The following is a 7,796-nucleotide window of genomic DNA, read 5'->3' as shown; positions in this document are numbered from 1 at the left end:
CCAGGCTTCAAAACGGGGATGACAATGCCTTCCCGCCATTGCGACGGAAACTCCCCCTCGACCCAAAGACGGTTGTAAAGATCGAGAAGGCGCCGCTGGCAGTCCACTGAAAGGTGTTTCAGCATCTGACAGTGGATGCCATCTGGCCCAGGAGCGGTATCAGGGCAAGCAGCGAGGGCACTGCGAAATTCCCACTCACTAAATGGAGCATTGTAAGATTCCGGGTGGTTGGTGCGAAACGAAAGGCTCCGACGTTCCATCCGCTCTTTAATGGAGCGGAAGGCCTGGGGGTAATTCGCAGAAGCGGAACTCATAGCAAAATGCTCTGCTAAGCGATTTGCAATGACGTCGGAGTCAGTACAAACTGCTCCATTCAGTGAGAGCGCAGGGACGCTGACAGGTGGCCGATAGCCGTAGACGCGTCGAATCCTGGCCCAGACCTGCGATGGAGTCACATGGAGGCCAATTGTGGACACATACCGCTCCCAGCACTCCTTCTTGCCTTGGCGGATAAGGAGGCGGGCCCGCGCACGCAGCCGTTTGAAGTCGATAAGGTGGTCGAGGGAGGGATGTCGCTTGTGACGCTGGAGCGCCCGCCGGCGATCTTTAATCGCTTCAGCGATCTCAGGCGACCACCAAGGCACAGCCTTCCGCCGAGGGGACCCACAGGAATGGGGAATGGCAGATTCGGCGGCAGTAACGATGCCGGTGGTGACCGATTGAACCACCGCATCAATGTCATCGGTAGAGAGAGGCTCAAAAGCGGCAGTGGAGGAGAACAAGTCCCAGTCAGCCTTATTCAGAGCCCATCTGCTAGGGCGCCCAGAAGAGTGGCGCTGTGGTAGTGACAAAAAGATCGGAAAGTGGTCACTACCACACAGGTCGTCATGCACACTCCATTGGACAGACGGTAAGAGGCTATGGCTACAGATTGAAAGGTCAATGGCGGAGTAGGTGCCATGCGCCACACTGAAGTGTGTGAAGGCACCATCGTTTAACAGCGAGAGATCGAGCTGCGACAATAAATGCTCAACGATGGTGCCTCGACCTGTTGCCACTGACCCACCCCACAGAGGGTTACGAGCGTTGAAGTCGCCCAATAGCAAGAAAGGTGGCGGCAATTGGGCGACCAGTGCAGCCAGGACATGCTGCGAGACATCACCATCCGGTGGAATGTAAAGACTGCAGACGGTAACAGCCTGTGGCGTCCACACGCGTACGGCGACAGCCTCTAAAGGCGGCTGGAGAGGGACAGACTCGCTGTGCAGAGTGTGAAGGACATATATGCAGACGCCACCAGACACCCTTTCATAAGCTGCTCGGTTCTTATAATAACCCCGATAGCCACGGAGGGCGGGGGTGCGCATTGCTGGAAACCAAGTTTCCTGGAGAGCAATGCAAAAGAAAGGGTGTAGGCTGATAAGTTGACGGAGCTCAGCTAGATGGTGGAAGAAACCGCTGCAGTTCCACTGGAGGATGGTGTTGTCCATGGCTGGGAAAGGCGTGACGGGACTGGGAAGGCAGATTACGCCACTGGGTCACCTGCTGCCTCCGATGGAGCATCCGTGCAAATGCCATCCATTGCGTCCGCGGGACCGGCAAGAGCGAGGTCCTCAGCGGACGCCAGAATCTCCACCTCGTCCTCAGAGGCAGAGCTTGTAGGAAGCGGCGGGATCGGTGCCACCGCATTACAGTTGGTCTTGGGGACTTTCTTCTTTTTGAGCTTGTCACGCTGTGCCTTCGGCGCTTCAGGCTGCATGGGCTTCACTGGGTCAGTCTCAGGGACAGACGACGACCGCGAGGCCCGACGACCAGGGACTGGCGGTTGTTTCAACCACTTGCGGGCGTCCGCTTTTCCGCTGGTCGGAACTTGCGAAGGGAGGTCCCCAAGGGATCCCTTCCTGGCGAGAGCAGCCGAAGAAGTCTTACGCTTCTCCGGCTGGGAAGGGGGAGCTGATGTCCCCGAAGGTTGGGAGGGAGTTGCTCCTGAAGAAGATGGAGCAGGAGCAACAGGGTGTGAAGTGCCCCCCACAAGCAAGGGGGCCGGTGGATGCTGACCGATCTTAGAGCCGATTCGTGACGACGGGAGAACCGTCGTTGCAGCAGCGGCGTAGGTGGACGGCATTGCCACAGGATGGAGCCTCTCATATTTCCGTCTAGCCTCGGGGTAGGTCAGCCGGTCCAAGGTCTTATATTCCATTATCTTCCGTTCTTTCTGCAATATCCTACAGTCCGGCGAGCAGGGGGAATGGTGTTCTCCGCAGTTAACACAGATAGGAGGCGGGGCACATGGAGTATCGGGATGCGAAGGACGTCCGCAATCCCGACACGTCATGCTGGAAGTACAGCGAGATGACATGTGCCCGAACTTCCAGCATTTAAAACACCGCATCGGAGGAGGGATATATGGTTTCACATCACAACGGTAAACCATCACCTTAACCTTTTCGGGTAAGACATCACCCTCAAAGGCCAAGATGAAGGCACCGGTGGCGACCTGATTATCCCTCGGACCCCGATGGACGCGCCGGACGAAGTGAACACCTCGTCGTTCGAGGTTGGCTCGTAATTCATCGTCGGACTGCAGAAGAAGATCCCGGTGGAATATAATACCCTGGACCATGTTCAGACTCTTATGCGGCGTGATGGTAACGGAAACATCCCCCAACTTGTCACAATTGAGCAACCTCCGTGACTGGGCAGAGGATGCCGTTTTTATCAACACCGATCCAGACCGCATCTTGGACAAGCCCTCCACCTCACCGAACTTGTCCTCTAAATGCTCTACAAAGAACTGAGGCTTCACGGATAGAAAAGATTCCCCATCAGCTCTGGTACAGACAAGATATCTGGGCGAATACGTCTCAGTGTCACGCAATGCCTGTCGTTCCTCCCATGGTGTGGCGAGGGAGGGGAACGATTTGGGGTCATAAACGTTACCTTTAAAATGGGCTCTCGAACGCTTAGAGACTGCTGACGGCTGGCCGCCAGCGACAGATGATGTACCACGCTTCATTGCGGGTCATCCGCCCTGATGCCACCTACTCCGACCAAGGGCCCTCCCCACGGGCGCCACCCAGCCACAGCAAAGGCCACCTGGCAGGATGGCCATTGCCGGGAGTCCTGATGCCCCAGGGAGATGGGCATCTACTCCTTGGCATACGTGGGGAGTGAACGGCGCAGGCATCAGTAGAGTGATCCCTGTGTTGTCAGGGGGCTACAACCAAGAGGGTACATGGCGACCCCACCACAACGGACTGGCTACCGTGCGGGATCTTAGGTGCAAAAATGGCCAAGGTCGTCGTCACAGTTAAAAGAAACACTGCAGAGTGTAACGTGGTAATCGCCCAAGAGATCGAAAACGAGCGGGACACCATTGCGACGACGAGAAAGACGGCTATAGGTCTAATTGCACGAAGGATACAGTGCACCATGTAAGGTGCCCTTCCCCAATTGGCTCGCTCTTCGGAATAATTTAGATAGATGGAGGTCAAACCCGAGAGGGGACCATCACATAAGGCCGAAACGTTTGAGACTCCTTTTAGTCGCCTCTTACGACAGGCAGGAATACCGCGGGCCTATTCTTACCCCCGAACCCGCAGGGGGCGACGAGAACTAGATGTCTCAACTAAGCGAGTCCCATTGCGCAGTCGCTTCACAGATTTAAGTGTTCCTGCAATTCCCTCAAGACCCTTGTGGATGTAAAAGGGAGAAACCCTCTCAAATCTACCCTCCTTCCGTTTAATAATCAAAAACACATTCTGATTATCAGCATGTGCTCTGTTACGACAGTCTGATAAATCTCGATCAACACTAGGCGCTGGAGGACTCGCAGCATGAAGTCGCTTCTTCGATGGGGTGTGTTTTCCTACCAGTGGCCCACCCAAGCCACTGGTAGGGGGAAATGTAGAGGTCGAAGGGTCCATTGCGGTCCCACGAGCAGCTAGGGAACTAAAGGTCTGCTCAGACAGAGCCCCGCGTGCCTGAGTAAGCCTTATACAACTGGGGTGCGGCAGGTGCCCCAGAGGTTGCCCGCTTGCGACTGTTCCACCTCAACAGCCATGCATCTCATAGGCGCGGAGCACACCGGAAGATTGAGGGGTTTTTAGAGAGGTCGGCCTTCCTCGCAATCCAGGCGGTCAAGCCAAGATTACCATTCCCCGCAGCACACAACATTCCACCGCCGCGCCATACAGTGGTCGCTGAAGCATGTCCGGGGGTTACGGTGACAGGAGACTGGCGGCGCCGACCAGTCCCCAGCTCAGGACCCCGGGGTCGCCAAGCCCGTACTTAGCAAATGAATGCTGAGCCCCTGGGGGGATCTGCAGGATAGCTAGACAGACAATCTCCATCACATCGGTGTTGCATTACCTAATTCATGCCGAAGATGTGACATCTTACCGGGGCTACAGAGTATATCTAGCCACACAAGCACAATTGCTGACGAAGTATGACAAATACAGACCAAAGTTCGCGAACTATATACTAGCATTGAGAATAACGACGCTATGAACGACTGAACGACAAAGACGATGAAAAAAACAAGGAACAAGGAACGACAAAGTAGATGCATGCACTGCGTCCGTCTGTTAATAACGTTGATGGCAGTGTGTTATGTTTGTTATTTTTTTTCACGTCCATATACTCTACATCACAACCAGTGTGTGGCGTCCGGCAATTGGGCACTCAATGCTAAGAGAAGACAACTGCTGCCATAGGAGATCACATACAAAAGGGCAAAAAGAAATGAGACCAAGCTTTATGCTTGGGGCATACCTAAATAGGTAACCCTCGAGAAGACGAGCGTTGAGTGCCGTCAATAAGCCGAGATATATCACGCAGAGAATAGTGGAAACAAACAATTAAAAAGAACCTTTTTTGTATATTAAATAAAGATTAAAAATACAAAAACAAAAAAAGAAAAAACAACGAAACAAGATGAAAATAAACGTTATTCAGCAAAGAGTCATCGACAGGGAAAAAAAAAGTCTTAGAGCAATCGACTACAGATCGAGAGGTCCCCACTTCAATCCCGGGTGCCCCCTTCACTTTTCAGTATCTCAAAAAAACAAATGACGATTGTCGCTCTGAGTTGCAAATACATGTTTGAGATGCACCCTGCACGCCATTCCGAAGGCTTTGGAGCAACATTTCAATGGAGGGATCGCAGCCCAGGGTCTTGCAGGTCATCGTCCTCCCGCCATAAGGTCGAACTGTAAGCAATCCACTTGCTTGGGGGAAGAATCTTGTACACTGAATTTTATATAATATGGTGATAGGCAAAAGTTTTCATGTACTGCTGCACGGAGAAACAAAAATTGGAGGATCTGGGATTTGAACCCACGACTTTCTGCATGCGAAGCAGACACTCTACCACTGAGTTACACCCCCGCCAGAGCAAGTACATCTGGGACGAGTCTTTCGTGGATCCTAGTGTCATTATTTCTTAGGTTTGAACGGTGCAATAAGCGTTCGTGGAACCTATTCATGATTTGACCTAAGCAGCGGTAGCGCGTCTGACTCCAGATCAGGAAGTTGCGTGTTCAAATCACGTCGGGGTTACAATGAAATTTTCGTTTACGAAAGCCATAGGCGAGTATGTCAATTTAATCAGATACCAAACGATTACAGAGAACGGACGAACAGAACCTGCTCGAAAAAAAAGCTACTACTGCAATTTTCGCATTCTGACATTAAGGTGAAGGCGCCGACTCGCACTTTCTCCAGGCGCGAAGTGTCTAGTATTTTTTATATTTATATCGTTTAACGCTAATATATAACTGAGAGATAATGATTACGCAATATTTTGCTCGATTAGACGTCTTTAGCCAGGCAGAGTATAATATTTTACCTTAAGTTATGGGAATAGAAAGATCGTGAAAGGGGGTATAGCTCAGTCTTAGAGTTGCGGCGAGCCCCCTTAGCGGTCGGACGCAGCAGCGCAGCGTGCTAGGCGTTTACGCTCACGTGTGTTTACATTATGCGCCTTGTGACTTGTTAGTATTTGTGCAAAATGAAGTCTCAATTAAGGAAGTACACTTTAAAGATCAGCTTTAGTTTCGATGTAGTTCGTCCTAAGGTTTACGAGTTTGACGATTGGTTTCGCGACACGTTTAAAGTACCTGCAGAAGTCTGCCTTGGCATGGGATACTACTTTTTGAGCAACGTTTTCTATGTTAAATTGAAGAACGACGATATCTGCCAGAGGATTATGGGCACTACGAACGGGGTCGCCGAATACAAGACCAGAGATGGCGAGGTGAGTCGTGTTGCTATTACTTACGCCGGAATCGGACTTAGGGCAGTTAAAGTTCACTTGTTACCCTTTGAACCGACTTTAAGTACATCAAGGAGGCCGTCTCCAAGTGCAGCACCGTGTACTCAGTAACCGCCGACCGTTGGGGTGGCAATATGTACTATAAATTTGACAACGGGGTCAGAATTGTCAGGATTGACTTAGAAACTCACATTCCGTCTATGGTTCATATGTGCGGTTTTAATGCTCCAGTTGTTTATGAAGGGCAACCTCGCACATGCTCTGTGTGCAACATGTTCGGCCACCTCAGAGCTGAATGTCCGCGCAGGAGACCCGTGCAGCTGCCAGCCGAGACAGGGCCGGACGGCCAGCCGCGTGCACAGTACGCCACCGTAGCCAGCCGCTTGTTTACCGGTGCCGGCATTTTCGCGAGCTCTGCCGATGACGTGATGTACAGTCCCGCGCACGACATATCTGCCGTCACACATCCCAGTGACGTGGAAATGTCCGACGCTCCGGCAGGTCATAGTATCAACACGGAATCACGCATCATTCCTGAACAAAGTTCTGCCGATGGCGAAGATGCAACGGAATCCCTCCATACCGCAATTGTAGATGAACCCACAGCAGTGAAAGAAGGCACTTCCCACGAGTTGTCGGAAAACATCTGTTCCGTCACCGACATCCCTTCAAGTGACCCTTTGCATCCCGACCCCGTGAACACCCAACAGGTGACATTACAGCCTGCTGAAAATGTCACAGTTCTTGCAGATTCATCATATAGCCAATTAAATACCAACTTTACGCATGCAGCTTCAGGTTCCAGGAAAGCTAGAAAGGTAGATTCCGATGCACCAAAAGATGCCAAACGCAGGATGTCACCTGATAAAAAAGAAACCTCGCGTTGATCGCGACAGTGCTACACAGACTGCAAAACAGTTGAAGCCCGTGGCGCAAAAGGTAGCAGCAAAATTAAAAAAACAGCGAACCTGCTGCTCCGGAACCGCCCCCACCCGACGGAGTAGAAGCTATGGAATCTGATGACAGCCGGCAGCAGCCTCCGAGACCTTCGTGGGGTTCGGACGATGAGACAGACCGCAACGAGGGTCCATTATAGGTGTTTGTACTGCTGTAGTGGTGTATGTAGTGGTTTGTGTATGTGTGTGTATGTGTATGCATAGAGATGATGGTATTTCCCAGCTTGCGCAATTTCTGCCTCAATGACTGAAATCTTTACGTATAGTCTGACGACCATTAACATGAACAGAATCCAGACCGATGTCAAATTCCGAGCGTTTACCGACTTCATCTGCCGAACGAACGTAGACATTGGGCTACGACAGGAAGTTTGCGTGGAACCGACAGTTGGTGGTTTTACCACTACAGTAAACATTAGCAAAGAAGACCATACTGGGACCGCCATTTTATTACGAGGCGGTATCTCCCATTCAAATGTAGTACGGCTCATTAATGGCAGAGGCATCGCCTGTATAGTTAATGGTATTAAGATTATCAACTTATATGCACTATCCGGTAGCAA

The 7,796-nt window shown here is 51.5% G+C and overlaps 1 non-coding gene across 1 annotated transcript; it reads right to left on the bottom strand.

Annotated features, from left to right (window-relative positions):
• Window positions 1-5,319: 5,319 nt before the first annotated feature.
• On the bottom strand, window positions 5,320-5,391 carry Trnaa-cgc (transfer RNA alanine (anticodon CGC)). The gene has a single exon. It is a non-coding gene; the product is annotated as a tRNA-Ala (tRNA).
• Between the last annotated feature and the right edge of the window lie 2,405 nt (window positions 5,392-7,796).

This window comes from Schistocerca serialis, chromosome 4 (genome assembly GCF_023864345.2).
Source record: "Schistocerca serialis cubense isolate TAMUIC-IGC-003099 chromosome 4, iqSchSeri2.2, whole genome shotgun sequence".
NCBI lineage: Eukaryota > Metazoa > Arthropoda > Insecta > Orthoptera > Acrididae > Schistocerca > Schistocerca serialis.
Note: the sequence above shows the minus strand (reverse complement) of the source record. Positions and strands in the feature narration are given on the sequence as shown.